Below are 17663 nucleotides of genomic sequence, written 5' to 3'. Positions count from 1 at the left end.
ACTACCAGCGAGGTCTTGGTTCTCCTGGCACATGAGGCTGGGTCTTGCTCCTGTTAAGCACAAGCAATCTCACAGATCGTCAGCCTCAGACCAGGCCACTCAGATCACGATGGACTGGGATAAAACAAGGCCACTCTGTAATCACGTCTGAACACCAACAAAACACAAACATTGTCCAAGCCACAAAACGGCCGAATATCCCCCCATCCTGGCTGTGATGAGTGCCTGCTGTTTCTTTCCCCAGAACAGCTTTAGCCTCACGTCAGTCTTCTCACCTAGATAATAAGACTTATCAACATTTTCGATCATAGAATCATTACTACTCCCTAACAGCCCCTAATCCAGAGCAAAGCATTGCTTCCTTAAGCCTCCCCCGCCGCATCACCTGAAACATGCCCAGATCCTATGCAAGTCCTTTCCAAAACCCTCTCAGTGAGACGCCCCATGATTGTTTATGGTGCAGTTCTCCATAGCTGCAAAAAGTCCAGCTTGCTCAAACACAGGGTACTACTGGTGCTTTCTGACTGGAGGGCCCTGACCACGAAAGACCCTAAGAGCACAGGAAATAAGTGTAACTATAACACAACAAAACCATTTTACAAGCCCATTGGTGAGAACCAATTCCATTCCGTGGCTTCCACAAGTCTTACGTGCCTATGTGCAATTGGTATGTATGTTTGTTTCTGTATGAAGAAGTGAAGAATCAAGGATATAGCCAAGTTAAATAGAAAAAGCCATTAAAATGAGTTAAAAATTTCAAGCTCAGCTTTTAAATTCTATCTAGCTAACTTGTTTCCCAAAGCCATTGGTTATCCTTAGATAACTATACTCTCACCACAAAAACCTATACGTCTTCTTGGCACCTTGATTGGGTCCCAGTGGGAAGCACTGGAAGCTGTGATGTCCCCACCGCTGGGAGCTAGTGAAGCCTGAACCCAGGCAAGGGGTTTGTGAGGTCTTACCAGTCTTTGGTGGCAGCCCGCATTTGCTGTAGTCAGAAATCAATGCTTTGGAAGGTGGATGCTTATCCTGTATGTATTTTCTTTTTCATTTCTTTTTTTTTGTTTCTTATTTATTTATTAATTTATTTTTGAGACAGGGTCTCACTCTGTCATCCAGATTGGAGTGCAGCAGTGCAATCACAGCTCACTGCATCCTCACCCTCCTGGGCTCAAGCAATCCTCCTGCCTCAGCCTCAAAGTACCTGAGACCAGCCAGGCGTGGTGGCTCACGCCTGTCATCCCAGCACTTTGGGAGGCCGAGGCAGGTGGATCACGAGGTCAGGAGATCGAGACCATCCTGGCTAACACGGTGAAGCCCTGTCTCTACTAAAAATACAAAAAATTAGCTGGGCATGGTGGCGGGCACCTGTAGTCCCAGCTACTCAGGAGGCTGAGGCAGGAGAATGGCGTGAACCCAGGAGGCAGAGCTTGTGGTGATCCGAGATCACGCCACTGCACTCCAGCCTGGGTGACAGAGCGAGACTCTGTCTCAAAAAAAAAAAAAAAAAATTACCTGAGACCACAGGTGTGCACCCCCATACCCAGCTGATTTTGTTGTTGTTATTGTTTTTGTAGAGCTGGAGTCTTACTATGTTTCCCAGGCTGGTCTTGAACTCCTAGCCTCAAGCAGTCCTCCTCCCTCGGCCTCCCAAAGTGCTGAGATTATGGGTGTGAGCCACCACGCCTGGCGACTGTATTTCCAATATTGTTTCCTGTTGTTCTTCATAATAGTTTCTTAAGATATTTCAGAAATGCTAGCATGTCTCAGCTATACGGAGAAAGACCAAAAGAAGCACTTGGTCCCTCCTCGTTCAGAGTTTTAAAGAGAGAGCAGCACATCCTCAGGGGCTGTGAGGAACAGTGACAAGGAGCTGGAGCACCCTAGGGGACAGGAGAAACTCACTGCCACACAATGGGAGCTACTTAGCTATACTAGAGATTTTCTAAGAATTTTTCTCTTCTAAACTTCAGAGAGTACTGCACTTTAAGGGAAAGTGTTGCTTTATTGGACATAAGTGGGTTGAGCCAGGGTTGAGAAGGTAAACCAAGGTAAAAATGGAAGTGCAAAGCACAGATGAATGAAGAAAAAGGCTGGAGCTGATAACAGTCTCCAGAGGGTGTGGAATGGCCATTAAGATGGCCAGAGAGGGCTTCTGTAGTCTGCTGCCCCTTGCGGGAGACATACGCTGCGGCAATCTCAGTGAACAGCGCCCCCTGGAGCACGATGCCAGCGGTGCCCCTCTGGAGTAGTGGCATTCTGGGCCCCCAAAGGCCTGTAGTGTCATCCCAGGCACGGATGCAAAATCTCTTAAAGGTGTTGTTGGATTTAAACTCATAGTAACTCTAGGAGGCTGGGAACTGAGGCTCAGAGAAGTTAAGCAACTTATCCAAGGTCACAAAGCAGAAAGCCCAAAGAGCAAAGATTAGAAGAATCTAGATCTTCCCAAGTGACAAGTCTTTGCTTTTAAGCCCTAAAGCATATGTAACACAGTTGGTAAACAATGTAGAGGGAAAGTAAATATTTATTCAGCAGCAACTTACTCTGCGCCAGGAATGGTTTTCTATACATTTCCTTGCTTTGTGTGAGTGATCACATAAGAGGGTGAGAGCTAGCAAGAGTCCAAACCTTTTTAGATAGTGAGCATAAAAGGATCAGGAGGGGACAGTTTTCTGGGGTTTTGCAGCATCTACAAAAGCACTACAAGAGGAGGAAGGAGAGGGCTCGATGGAGAGGGCAGCATGTACCCTGGGTTGGATCTGAGGATGTGTGTTGGAGGAGAAGGCCATAGGCCCTGATGTCATGAGAGGGGCCTGGTAGAGCCAGGCAGAGTTTAGAAATGGTTACAATGTCAACAGAATTGAGAAGCAGCCATGAGAGCAGCTGAAGATACACAGTCCAGCATCATGCTTTTTTTTTCTGGAAGCTTCCGTGAATTGTCCTGGCATAAGCAAACGACCTGAGGTTGTGGGAGTGACATTTTACATTTAGGGACATCTGTAGACCCCTACAGGGTGTTGCGACTTCTTCTATAGGCAGAAGTTTGGTGTGATGACAATGGCTCCTGTGGGAAGAGGAGGCAAACCCCCAACCCCTCCTGCCCGCCCGCCAACCCACCACCTGGTGGATAAGGAAAACCTGCCAGTGACGATGACCCAGCCCCATACACTCACTGCTCTAGCAGAGGGCAAAGCTGTTGACCTTGGAGTCAGTACTGAGGTCACGTCCAGGAAGCAGGCTGCGGATACAAAGGCAAAAGGACACATCGGAGGCCCCCCCGCCTCCAACCGTAGAGGCTGGAGCAGGTCGTTTAACCTCTCTGGGCCTGCATCACCTGCTATTTCCTCAGCTGGAAACCCTTGGCGTTCTACTCTCCCCCACGCCACCCCCACCCCCTTGCCAACTTCTTGACTTCAAGTTAAATGTCATTTCTCAGAAAGACATTTAAATGTCAGTTTCTCAAAGAAGGAAGAAGATCCCCCTCCCCATTTAAATCAAGTTTCCTCTCCTTGCAATATTTGACTGTATGCTTTCCTTTCATTTGTGGTATGAACAGTAATTTTAACTGATACATTTACTTTTGTGCTGTCTCCTCCGCTGCCATGTCCCCAGTCCCTGCCTACCCCAGCACCAGGCAGAGAACAGAGGCTCAACAGGTATCTGTCAGGGAAATAAACAGATATAGGAAGGTGTAAATGACTCAAAGTGCTTGATTTTTGAAAGGGGCTGTGGAGAGGGCAATGCCAGCCTAACACCACTCTCTGATGCTGGTGGTGGGACTCAGTACTTGCAGAACCTGCAAGGGCAAATGATTAGGTCCCACAGCCTTTGCTTAAGAGGTTCTGCATAACCAAATGCTTACCTAGCTTTCTTGTAGCCTGGGGTGTCCAACAGTTGCTTATTGAAAATCAAGCCACTCACCTGTGTAAGAAGAGGTTCAGGAGATGATTTTCAAAACTTCATGTATAAGTAGATCTTGGGGTGACCAGCAAGAGCTGCTTGGTTTGGGATTCCACCTGTGGGGCTCAGAACTTGTCACACTGTCTTTGTCAGGGCCCAGGATGGGGATGAAGGCACAGTAGAGAAGAAACCTGGTTAAATACAACACACATGGCTACTGTCTGGAGACAGAGGACAGGCCCACCCAGAAGCCAGGGTGAAACTTCAGTCAGTTTGGACCAGGAACACACAGGACCCTCCACGTCAGCAAAGGTGGAAAGGTCAGCTCGGGCTCTGGTGGACTCAACTTTAACCCAAGTTCTCAAACCTCTACCACACACTCAGGCCACACCTCCCTAACTAGTCCATTCTAGTTTCTAGTGAAATTAGGATTGAAAATTAAGTTAACACAATGATTCACAGTCTTTCCTATTCTCATGGTCGTTTTATTCTTATTACTATTAAAAAGAACACCGCTGCATTGAAAATATCATTGTACACATCTAGACATATAATTCCATATTGAAATCACTGTATATTCTCAAAAGATGTATGTAGACAGGAACTGTGTATGGTGAATCATATTACCTATGCATTAGGATAGTAGAGGTTTACAGGAACCCCAGAGTGGATTGTTTTATAAAGTGAAGAATAATTTTTGCAAATCAAATAATCATTCTTCCACTTGTTTATCCTGTATGTGTGTTGAGGAGGAGATGGTTGTTCTAAAAACCGGGTACATCTGTAATGCAACTGTTCTTAAGTCTCATATTCAGCCACCCACCTCAAATGGCACCGGAGTTTAATGAAGGAATTTCAGTGTTTATTAAAAAGTTGTAGCTATTATGTGTGCAGAGATCCTGTTATTAGTCTGACCCTTCTAGTTCTCTGTGGTTTGGGTTGGTATTAAATCAACTCAGTCTTTCCAGACCAGAAAGGAATGGATTCCATGTTGACAGGAGGCCTGAACATGCTTTACTGAGTGTCTGCAACAAGAAAGTACACTTTGTTTTAAAGAAAATATATAGGATGCCCAACCTTGACAATTTATAAAATGGAAAAAATTCAACTAATGTCTTGAGTATGGACACTCGGGGACTAGTATTCATTATGTTGAATGAGGCAAAGAAGGCTGGTGTAGCCCAGCTTCCACAGACATGCAAGATCTAAGGCACAGAGCACCAGGTGCTTGGGTTTGGAGGGGGATTTGGATGCCTTCTAGGCCCGCACCTTAGCGTGTTTGAAGTTTCTCTGTCCCAGTCCCAACAAGTGGCCTATGGGGTAAGATTTAAGAAGTGGGCTTCCAGTGTTTGACTCTGAAGTCAGTCACTTACTGGCTCCAACACTGGGTATTCAGTGTGTCAGTTTCCTCATCTGAAAACTGGGGGCTTTCATATCTATCTTACAGATGGATAGAAAGAGCTTAGATCACACTTGGACATAGAACGTGATCAAGCTATTAATACTTTGAGTCATACTATGTGCAACTGTAGTTTCTCCTTCAAGCTCCTGCCATGTATTGAATGAAAGGAGGCAATCTTGCCCCTATCTGTGAGGCCTTTAATCCTGGGCTGCTCTTGCTACTGTGCAGGCTGCAATAGCATCTGGCTTCTCAGAAAGGAGGTGAGAAGAGCCAGGCTCTAGGGTAGTGGATTACTGGAAGAGCCAGCATTTCTGTTGACTCCGTTGCTATGCCCCACAGGTATCATTGACCCTCAAAGGGTCAATGATTACCAGTTTCGGCTTGGGTTCTGCCAAGCCATCAGAGTTACATTAATGGAGCGGCACGTCATCACCCACCCTCCCATGTCCAAATGCTTTCTGGGAAAGCCCTGGAGCCAGAGGGAGCAGAGCCAGCAGCTTCGGTGACCCTTTGTTCCATGCCATAAAGCTGCCCTTGAGCAAATGCTGGAGTCTTCTCACTGGGGCTCTTCTTGCTGGCATTTAGCATGCCCCCGTCCTCATTACTGGGCAGAGCACACCCAGGAGCCCTCTCAGAACAGGACGCTGTCCGGGAGACTTCCCAGCTGCGTCCTCCAGCAAATGTCTTGAACTGCTCTTGACCAATCCTCGTGTCTGCCTCTGAAACAAGGAGGACAAGCAGGAAGGGGGACATCCCCCTAGACCTTAAAGCCATGCCAAGGCAGGCAAGATCAGGGCCCTCACTGAGACCCACCTCCCAGGAGAGGCCGGTGGTGCCTACAATAGACCTGCTGACGTACTTTCTCTCATTCCTTTCCTTGTTTCTTTTCACTCAGTGGTGTGTATAATGACCTGGAAAAGGTAAAATTAAATTCCACTTTATTTCCGCTTATTTGCCATTCTATCAAAATCAAGCCAAATCAAAAGAAGCGTTTCAGTCTCAAAGACGTTCCTTAACCTCTCTGAGCTGCACTTTTCCATACTACATTGATGATTCTAGTGCCTTTGTTGTTATGGGGATTCAGTGAGAAATACACATATCCACATAAAAATGAGGATGTGAATAGCAGCATTATTCATAATAACCAAAGAGTGGAAGCTTTGGAAACAGATGATGTCCATCAGCTGATGAATCAATAAATAAAATATGACATATCTATACAGTGGAATATTATTCAGCTCTAAAAAGGAATAAAGTACTGGTAGATGCTACAACATGGATGGACCTGGAAAACATTTGGCCAGTGAAAGAGGCCGGAAATTGTATGATTCCATGTAGATGAGATGTTAAAATAGGCCAATCTACAGAGAAAGAGAGTTAGACTGGTGGCCGCCAGGGGCTGGGGAAGAGGCGGATAGGGAGTGACTGCTAATGGGCACCAGGTTCTTTTGGGGGTGATGAAAATGTTCTGATATTGATTGTAATGATGGCTGTGCAACTCTGCGAATACACTGAAAACCACCTCTTCCACACTTCAATGAGTGGGTTTTATTTTATGAGAATTACATTGCAATAAAGCTGGGATAGAAAAAACACACATGTAAAGTGCCTGTCACACAGTACAGTCTCAACCCACTTCCCCTCGACTCTCACCCCACTTCCCCATGCCTTTAGGCCCTTGTTGGAACCTCGGCTGAACTCCGCACCTACCTTCTCTAGCAAGTGGCTACTGTGATCCTGAAGGCACCACCATCAAAATGATTTTCTTTGCCACGAGAGCTTGGAGTACAGAAAGTATTATTCTGCTCACCCTCACTGCTAAACAGAACCCCTGCTGGTGTGGGAGATGTCTCTTCTCCCAGGGTCTACAGGAGAAGCTCTTCCCTGCTGCTGCCCAGGTGTGTTTGGGTGAAGCGGTCCAGGCTGGGCCGTGGGCCCTCACGCCCACCCACCCACCCACCCATCCACCTGCACCTGGGATCCGCAGGTCTGAGAGCGGTGTTCGGTTATGATCCTGGGTTAGCAGCTCCAGGGTGAAGTCCCTCACACCTCTCAGTGCCAGAGGGCAGGTCTGTGGGGTGGGAGGAAATTCACAGGGTCCCTCCTGCACCAGCCAAGCAAGAGCTCCCTCTCTCGGCTCTCCTGGGAGCTCGGTTTCTTTTCTCCCTCTTTCTCCTTCTTTCAGCACATCTTTTGTTTGAATGTTCTTGAGCATTTTGTTCCTTGCCCATACCCCTTGTTGTATTCCTGGAGTCAGCAGCGCAAATGTTTCAATTCCTATTTGAGCCAGCCCCTCCAGAGACTCAGCATGACCTCACAGACAAGCCAGAGCCCCACGGGCCCATTCAAAACCCCTCCTTGCCCCACATTTCCCCCGTGCCACTACTTCCCTCTGCCCCCCACCCACGCCACATACACCAAGGAGAGAGAAGGATGGAACGTGACTGGGATGGGGACCTTGCTGCTTTCTTGGGTAACAACAGGGCACAGAGCTGTGTGGAGTCCACATTCAAAGACTCACAGGAGAATGACAGAAACCTCCCACTGTGCATATCCAGAGGCTGGACTCTTTCTCAAAGGCAGGGCTGGATGTTCCTTGTGTACTTCCTGAATAAGGGCCGCTATCGAAAGCTACAAAGAATGTCCCCAGTCACCACCTCTCAACATCCGAATCTGGATTAGCACAAATCATAATGATCTGTTTGATGACACACCTGCAGGGCCAAACCTAGATCTTATTAAGTATCATAGAGGCATGATGGGTTTGGGGAAAGAAACTGAAGCCCCTGGTGTGTTGTGAGTACTAATTCCTATGAAAAGAAACGAGGTGGTCTAGCTGGAGCGCAGGTGCAGGCTCCCCACTGAGTCTCTGGCCTTGAAACCCATGTCTGGAGTCAGGCTTGCATTCCAGCTCTGCAGCTTACTGGTGCATGACCCAGCAGCTCACCTGGGGATTTTACAGAGCTAATTTCTCAGTGTAATCGATTAAGCCTGGAAAACAAACAAAAAATAGTTGCTAAGAAACGTAAAGAGCAATAAAACCCCTGGAGCTCATTGTGAGCTGTTTACAGTTTTTCTTTCCTTTTCTTTTCTTTTTTGTTGTTTTGGATATGCTGTCTTCCTGATTCGCTTTTCTTACCCTCCCACATTTCCAATAATTGTACCCATTTTCAGTGATGGGTTTATTCTTTTTCCCCAACATCATTTGAGTCCTGACCTTTCCCACCTTGCCAAGGCCCCCTGAGCTTCACTGGAGCAGATGGAGAAAAGAGGATAGAAGGAAGCCCTCTAGGAATCGTGATGAGATTAAAAATTGGGCTTAGTACTAACCAAAATGCTGGCTCCCTGGCACACAGAGGGTGTGAGGTCCAAGCTGTGATCAGCATTAAGATTGAAGACATTATTGCAAAGAGCCAGCAAATGAGGTTGGCAAAGCAAAGATGGGGCTCCACAGGTGCCTTGAAAGTAGTGAAGGGATAGGCTATAAGGCGGTGTAGAGCTGGGCTTAAACGCCACCTCTTCCACTTGTTATCAGAGTGAGTTATTTTGCTTCTCTAAACCTGAACATTCTCCTCCATGAACATGGAAATAAGGAAATTTGTTTCCCAATGCTGAGATAGGATTAAATGTGGGAAGGCCCAGTAGAGGATCCGGTATGGGGAAAGCCACAATAAATGCCAGCTTCCTTCCTTGTTTAGCAGGGCTGAGGGGCTCTGATGAAGAGATCAGGACTGGGACAGCCAAAGACTGAGTTGGCACTTGGGGAACTCAGTTTTAACTCCCAGATCTGGATTTGGGCAGGCAGCTCTCACCTGCCAGACCCAAGTACGGTACCACTGTGCCTGTGTGAGCTGCAGAGGAAATGCGGGAAGGATGCATAGTCCTGCTCGCGGCTCTTGCCAGGTCTTGGGAAGTCTTCTCTCTCCCTCCCCTCATCCCCTCCTGGAGCCTCTTAAAGAAGGCTCTCCCACCAGAACTTCCGGATGGGAAAAGACAGCAGGCTCTGAGCTGCTTTCAAGGGGCCTGTCAGAAGCATCTTTGTGTACACGAGGCCCTGAGGGAGAAGACTGTTTATCCAGCTGCTAGGGACAAATTAATGAAGTGGTGAAAGGCTGTGGATCAGCGAGAAAAAGGGTGCCCATGAAACGATGAGATTAGGTTAGACGAGGAGGATGCAATTGTGCCAGACCAACTGAATTTCCTCTGAGGTTAATATGACCAGCCTTCCAGACCCAGAGGCAGCCAGGGCACAGGGCTTGGTGATGGACGCCTGGCATGATCCTTTCTCTGAAAGCTCTTGGCCAGGGTTGCAGGTACCATGGCCACTAGGCTGGGGTGAGAGGTGCATGTGCACCCTCAGAGTGCAGGGCAGAGAGAGGACCGCAGAAGAGGGAGCAGGGGAGGGGCAGCTCCACGTGTGATGTACACGGGGACAGCACATCTGGGCATAGGCATCTTGGACTGAAATTCCTACTCTAAAAGATTTCCTACCACTATCTTCTTTTCCTTCTTAGCACTGAATACAACTGATTTTATATTGATTTTGTTCAATTCAGATCATCCTCGGCTCTGTCAATGGCACACCCACTCCTGAGTCAAGCGAAACCTTGATTCAGCCTTAATTCTTTTCTTCCTCTCACCCTCACATGCAATCCATCAGCAAATCTTGTCTGCTCTTTCTAAAGAATATAGTCAGGACCTGTCTATCCTCTTCTCTTCATCTCTTTTGCTGCCAGGCCACCATAATTCCTTGGTTGGGCTACAAAACTCGCCTGCTCCTTGATCTGTCCACCACCTCTCTCTCCTCCTTATAATACAGTCCACACCATCAGAGTGAGGAAGGAGTCCTGAAAATGGGATCACACTGCTGCCTTGCTGAGACCTCTCTCAGCTTCCCCTTGTTCTGATGACCTCAAGGCCCCATATAGCCGGGACTCTGCCACACTCCACAGCCCAAAGTCATACGCTCTGTCACCTATCTCACTATGTTCCCACCCCCTCTGCTCTGCAAGCGTGCGGCGCAGCTCCTGCCCTGGGCTTCGGCACCTGCTGCTTCCTCCTTCAGGGCTGCTCTGCTCTAGGTCTTCCCATGTCTGGCTGCTGCATGTCACTAGGGACCTAGCTCCATTACCACCTTCTTCGAGAGCCTTTCAGCATCCAATCTAAGGTAGCACCCGCTGCTCCAGTGGGAACTCCATGCTGTCTTGGCTTCTTCCCATCTCTTATCAAGAGTGGCTGTCAGGTTGGTTGTTTATTTCCCTGCTGGTGATGCGTTCACTTGTTGTTGATCTCCCCTCTACAGAATGCACACTCCAGGACAGCAGCCCATCTTGCCTTCCTCTGAATACCCAGCATGTGGACCCACAGTAGAGACTCTAGAAATATTTCTTGACCAAGGTCCATGCCCTCCCCTGGGCTGGGAGTGCCATAAGTGCAGGGACCTGTCAGCTGCATCCCTATGTTATACCCAACAATGCTCACCGGGCCTTGGGGCTCTCTCCAAACAGAGAAGGCCAGGGGAGGGAGACGCTATTTTTCTCTAAGTTGTAGCTGAGCTAGTTTTTCACTTGCTCACTGAACTAATGACCAAGCAAACATCCAGGGATTGTGTGGACACTGCACATGGTGGATTCATAAGTGCCAATGCTGACAGGCAGCAGGGACGAGTGCCTGTGCATTGGCTCAGGATGCAACTGGGAGCGTTGTCCCCCTCTTGTCTTTTTAAGTTAAGCTTAGATTTTCTAGTGAGTAATAGCACATAGATCTCACGTATTTTGAACTCAATATTGTGCCTGAAACCATACATAAAAATGTATTTCTGGGTATTCATTTACATTTTTTAAAACTACCTAATTTTAGCATTTATTGGCTTAGTAAAGGGTTTAAAAGTTTTAAAAAGTGCAAGAGCAGCTAAACCCTGTGCAAGAGCTCGGAGAAACTGAAGAAAATGTGGATAAAATAGAGTGGGCAAAGGGAATGTGAGAAGGTCCATGATGGCGGGAGATGGGGAGGGATGGGGAGGGATGGGGAGGGATGGGGAGGGAAGGTGAGGGATGGGAAGGGATGGGGAGGGATGGGAGGGAAGGTGAGGGATGGGAGGGATGGGGAGGGAAGGTGAGGGATGGGGAGGGATGGCGAGGGATGGGGAGGGATGGGGAGGGATGGGGAGGGATGGGGAGGGAAGGTGAGGGGTGGGGAGGGATGGGGAGGGATGGGGAGGGATGGGGAGGGATGGGGAGGGATGGGGAGGGAAGGTGAGGGATGGGGAGGGATGGGGAGGGAAGGTGAGGGATGGGGAGGGATGGGGAGGGAAGGTGAGGGATGGGGAGGGATGGGGAGGGATGGGGAGGGAAGGTGAGGGATGGGGAGAGATGGGGAGGGATGGGGAGGAAAGGTGAGGGATGGGGAGGGATGGGGAGGGAAGGTGAGGGATGGGGAGGGATGGCGAGGGATCGGGAGGGATGAGAAGGGATGCAGAGGCAAAGAACACTGGCAACGAAGAGCAGCTAAGAATGAAGAGACAAGGTAATGCATGCCACAGACCAAGCAGAAGTGCCCAGAGAAAAACATCCACTCCTTAAGGAGGTTCGCAACACAGCCGTGAGCCCTACCATTAAAAACAGGTAAGAACAGTTAAATGTCAACTCTGCACCACCATATTTGATTGACGATTAACCACTGTTCAAATGGCACATGTCTCCATGGCAACAGCTAGGGTTTGTTGAAAGAGTGAATGGATGAATGAATGAAAAATGGGAAGGGCGCATACTTTTCAGAGTGATTTGAAGGTGAAGGAAGACAAGATATTTAAAAGAGGCTGGCCAATAATAAATGTTCCATAAAGTTTTCTTGAAACTAGTTCAGTCAGGATAATTTTCCTTCTCATCCATGGACCAGAAATCACTGACATTAACAGATCTTACTGTGTCCCAGGCAGTCTCCAGGGGTAAACTCAGTAGTTTACTGAGTGTCTATGTCACTCTATGACATAGACAGCATTATTATTTCCAGTGTCTAGAGGAGGAGACCAAACACAGAGCTAGAAGGTTAGAATTTAGGCTACTATAGGACTCAGCGCGTAGCTATGTGTCTACCTTGGGTTTAATTATTGGCAGAAACTCATTACAACTCATCCTTTCCCATGTGACTTTCTTTGGCACAGACCTGAAAGGTGGTAGTGTATTTGCTACCAGACCCTCATCCCACCAGGCAGGTCACCCCTCTTATGTGATTGAAGGCACATAAAGCGTTGATTTCACTCTACAGGATTGGGGTTAGATCGTCGGTCCCTTCTAGGCATGGAATTATCACAGGGGAAAAGGAGCAGACACTTGTTGAATCTCTGTCATGTACCAGCAACTGTGGTAGGGGCTTGGCAGAAATTATTTCATTCAATCTCACAGTGACCCCATGAAGTAGGTCTAATTTTCTCTATTTGACAAGGAAGGGAACTGAGGTTTAGAGAATTTAAAGAACTCATATGAGGCAGAACTGGGGTAGGAACGCAGCTGTTTTTGAGACAGGGTCTTGCTCTGTTGCCCAGGCTGGAGTGCAGTGGTGCAATCATAGCTCACTGCAGCCTCTACCTCCGCAGCTCACGGGATCCTCCCGCCTCAGCCTCCCGAGTAGCTGGGGCAAGTGCCCCACTCCCGGCTAGTGTATTGATTGTGGAGATGAGGTCTCACTAGGTTACCCAGGCTGGCCTTGAACTCCTGGCCTCAAGCAATTATCCTGCCTCAGCCTCCCAAAGTGCTGGGATTACAGGCCCGAACCACCGCGCCCGCCAGGAACCCAGGACTTAACCTGATGTCTCCACCCCAAGTTCCCTAAAGATCTGGCCCAGAAGATGAGTGAATTCTGATGTCTAAGGCAGGAGGGAAATGGAAGGAAAGTCTGGGGGTAAGGCTGGCCCTCCCTCCTCACCTCCCTTCCCTGCGTGCCCTCTCCTGGCTCGCCCTCCCTTCTGCGTCTGTCAGGGCATCTGTAGTGGGAGCCGCCTGTGCTGGGCACTGGGGTACGACCTTCACAAGACCCAGGGAAGTGGGGGAGCTGGGCAGGAAATTAAAAGGAGCCAAATAAACAGAGTAATTATAGATTGTGATAAGGACTTAGAAAGAAACAGTAACTAAAAGTGACCTTGAAAAGTACCCGTAAGTAGGCACTGGTGCTGCAGACGGAGCGGGCAGCAACGCGCAAGGGAGAGAGGAGGCGCGGCAAGGCGCACACTCGCTTCCGCCGGGCCTCCTGCTTACCGGCAGCAGCGCCCCCTGGCGCCTGCCGAGGGCACTGCGCAGAGAGGTCGGCATTGATTTCAGAGGGGCGCCCTGAAGGACACCGGCCTGGCCCCAGACGGGGCAAGAGCCAGGCCTCGGATTTCTCATCTGTCAGATGACAATGATGCCATCTACTTCCCAGGGCCATCGTACAGATTAAATGATGCAGTGCTTGGGAGAATCCGGATGGATGAGCGACACTATAGAAACATGACTTGGATTTACGGCAAGAGGGACTTCAGTGAGACATGAAGAACTGTTGATTGACAGGCCGGCAGGACACTGTGGCAGGTTTCCAGTGAAGAATTCCATACTGACAATGTAAAAGAGAGGCAATGGCTGTCTGACATAAGTGCGTGACACTGCACAGGTTCCACTGTGTGAAATGCATACGTGAGTTCTTGTAGGAATGAATTGATTTTTTTAAGAAGTGACTTAAGGGAAGGAAGACGTGACTTAAGGAACTCAGGAAGTCTCTGTGCCGTCACTAAGCCAGAGATTCCAGAAGATGCTCTCTGAAGAACAGTCACCAACTGGATTATTGAAAATTAGCCCACTGCCACTTCACGGGTGGGCCTTGTAATCCACATCAGCTGGACCAAGGGGCCTGGAGACGCAATAGCCTGGAAACAGGGTGACCCCAAGGGGCAGGCGGGATGCAAGCACAGAGGGAACAAGAAAATGCTGAAGGAAGCTGCTCAGAAAAGTGGAGGCCAGGTGACTCTGAAACCCAACTGTGACCACAGAGGAAAATGCCCTGGAGGCCAGAGACCCAGCTCCAATTACCAGCTATGTGACAGGGGCATGCCCAGCCCCTTTCCTGATTTTCCGAATTTCCCTATCTGGGAGGTGAAGATCATGTCGCTGGGGCCTGCCTGTAATACTTCAAAAAACACAAAAACACTCTATGCACCATGTAGAGGATTATTTTTGTGAACTCCAGGGCATGGAGCGTCAACAGCTCAGAGGCAGCACTGGCATCTCCCTCAAGTGTCCTGCCTTCTCTCCATCCCCAGGCACACGCAGGGCCCACGAATGCCCAGCATCTGCTCTCCAGTCACTGGTGAAATATGGGTGGCATTCACCGTGTCTGCATTTGGAAATTAGCCCGCCTGTGGTCTGGCTGTTGGCGCCCCTGGGGCTCCCTAACCCACATGGCTAAGCAGGCAAAGACAGAAACTCTGGTGCCGCCAGCTTCCGCCCACAGCGCTTTCCTGTGGTGGGGTGCTGACTGAGCAACTGAAGCAGGGCTGCAGCATTCACTGGCAGCTGAGACCCAGGATTGGGGGCCCTAGTGGGGCTGGGATCAATGGGGATGGTACCGTGGAGGGGCATGAGCTGGGACATTTAGAACAGAAAGAGAAACATGCCGAGTGAGGAGGCAAGATGTGAGCAGCAGGGCTAGCGGGTATCCCTGGGACCTCAGAGAGAAAGGAAGCTGCAAGGGAGCTTGTACCCAGTGATCACAGGCTCATTTATGGGATAGACCCAGGCAACCTGAAGAAAGGCAGAATCAGAGCGATAGCCAGAGGTGACTGTCATCAGAAACATACCCCTGCTCCTGAGAGCCACTGGACAGCGGGATAACTGGGGCTCGTCTCCCTGGTGCAAGCCCAGGAGTGAGGGCCTTATGATAAGATTTCCAAAAACGCCAGCCCCATGCGCTGCCTGTCAGTAAGCGGCCACCGGAACCCCTCCCAGAAAGATAGATGCAGGCTCCATGTCTGTAGAAGTTTGTGTCCATTTCCCGCTGAAATGGACTCCTGCCTCTCCACACCCCTAAAACTCAAGCTACTGCCTGATCTCCAACCCACATCCTAACGGGTGAGGTTGAAGTCGAATTTCCTGTGGCCTTCAGTGAGGATAAGAAAACCAGCCCCTTCATAGATGAGAAAGCAGTTTCAGCCCCCAGCTCTCAGGCGCGCTTCTCCGGTGGCTGCTTATTCCCAGCTTCAGGTCCCAGTGGCCGTGGTCATCCGAGTGGGAAGGGATTTGCCTGCTGTGCGCTGGGTGCCTGGGTTGCGCCGCTCACCTTGCTGCAGTGCCATCCTCCCGCTGTCTCCCCACCCCTTTCCCCACTGCCACAAGAGACTTAAGGGGCAACTTTGTAGAAATCCAAATCCGTAAACACCTCAGGCTGGGAAACACCCAGCCAAAGGAGCAGGTGTATCAGTAAGAAGGGGAAGAAAATCCGAGTGTGGCACGGGGTGTTCTCCACTCCCTGGCAGCCTCTGTCCCCAGCAGACCTCATCCTGTCTCTTCAGTGGTGAGCATTGCCCAGGCTGGCTGTGAATTCTCATGCACAATGGATTCACGCAGGACTAGGAGTGAAGACACCCATGCTGGAAAGGACTCTCAGACCTGGTCCTGGGGAGCGCTCTGGGGGTCTCCTGACTCCCCTTCTCCACTCCCTCTGAGGGGATGGAGTATTGGGAGAGGAAACATCCCCCTCCATCCCCCCAGGGGCTGCCCTAGAAGCAGACTGGGTCGGGGAGCCTGGTTGGTAGGTTAGAACGTGCTCATGCTCTGCCAGTTCGCTGATGTGTCATGCAGCCACTCTTGTACCTGCCATCCCTACTCATCCTCTCACGGGGACTGGAGCTTCTGCAGCATAGGGACTGTGTCATCACACTTCACTAAGGCCAGCACAGCGGGGGCTTCCCAGAGGTCTTCTAAGGTGACCTTAGCCCATGCCTGTGGCTTCTCTCTGAACCTGATTCAAGCTCCCCATACTCTGTGCATAATTCATCAGCGGTCCAACACTTCCCTTAACAGCATCCAAATACCCTGATCCCCAGAACGGTCACGTGCACTTTCCAGCCTGAGTCTGGGATTACCCTTATCTCTTTGAACATCTCATCACGGGACTCGGACTCCAAGGGGCCACACACTTCACAGAGTCTTCTCCTGAGAAAAGACCCACAACAGTTATTCACAGTTGCTGAGTTCTGCTGAGCTCCTCAAGGACAAATGGTAGATCTGGATAAAGCCAGAAAGCTCCTGAGTATTTAATCAAGGGCAACGAACCATGAGGCTTCCCCTAGGGGTAGTCACCTGAGAGAGCTTGGGCTGTTTTAACTCTGCAAAGACATTATTAACCTGTTGCTTTCAACTGTGTTAGGTTGCATATTTAAATCTGCTCCCTGGGGATATGGTGACACATTGGTAGACCCCAATAAACACAATTCCTGAATCCCAGCCAAGAAACACTGGTGTGTGTGCAACTGGAGGAGAGGGAGGGGCAGGGACATTGGGAAATTCTAAATAAATGGAAAAATCTGGCTTGTATTTCACGGATTATTCAAAAAGAATCTTCTCTTAGAAGCACTGGTGGGTCACATGCGTCTAACCAGAATGCAAAGTTTACAAAGCATGGTAATGGCAGAACACAGCACAGGGCAGATACACACATGCAGAGAGAGACTCTGTTGCATACTGGGGAACCGATTTTGAAAAATAACAACAGGCTTCTTCTGAGAGAGGAAATTATTTATCCAAAACAGTGCTGGGAAAATTCAGATTCACATTTTTCCTAGGGCCTTTGAGTTGTGTATTCCTGCAATGAGTGAGCTGGATTTGATGAGGCTTTACAATGATTGTTCAAAATTAGTGTTTCAATGCTCTGGTTTTTAATGGAATGCTTTTGGGTTGGGTCTTATATTTGACAGCTAAGGACCTTAATAACAGTTGTTGAGAAGCAACTCCTTAGGGCAGAACATCTTTGGATCCTCAATAGTTTTGAAGCGACCTGTTCTCTGCACTATTTTTGGTTTCTTTCTGCTATTTTTCTAAAAAGAATCCGGGAGTTTCATGTGTAAGGGCATCGTTCTTTTTTCTGTTTGCTCACAGACTCTGACAAGGCAATGGCAAGAAAGGCTGACACTTTGCACATCCTTCACAATCTTCTGCAAGGATGGCTTAGAATGATCCTGCCTGGAGGAAGGAACAACCTTTGACCTTAAGGTAATTTAAGGTTTGACCATAAGGTTTATTGTTGACTTTTCTTTTTCTTTTCTTTTTTTTTTTTTTTTTTTTGAGACAAAGTCTCACTCTATCACCCAGGCTGGAGGAGTGCAGTGACACGATCT

General features: G+C 49.0%; 1 protein-coding gene across 4 annotated transcripts in view; it reads right to left on the bottom strand.

The window, feature by feature from the left end:
- Positions 1-17663, bottom strand: part of KCNJ1 (potassium inwardly rectifying channel subfamily J member 1) — a 31311-nt gene that overhangs the window by 10440 nt on the left and 3208 nt on the right. For 2 of the 4 annotated variants that reach the window (XM_003253393.3, XM_003253396.3), the window contains one exon: positions 3922-4091. The exons of the other annotated variants lie outside the window; for them this stretch is intronic. The gene's annotated coding sequence lies outside the window, so the exon portion shown is untranslated. The remainder of the gene's footprint in view (positions 1-3921; positions 4092-17663) is intronic. 4 annotated transcript variants of the gene reach the window in all.

The sequence above is a fragment of the Nomascus leucogenys genome, chromosome 15 (assembly GCF_006542625.1).
Source record: "Nomascus leucogenys isolate Asia chromosome 15, Asia_NLE_v1, whole genome shotgun sequence".
NCBI lineage: Eukaryota > Metazoa > Chordata > Mammalia > Primates > Hylobatidae > Nomascus > Nomascus leucogenys.
This window is presented reverse-complemented; position numbering and strand designations above follow the sequence as displayed.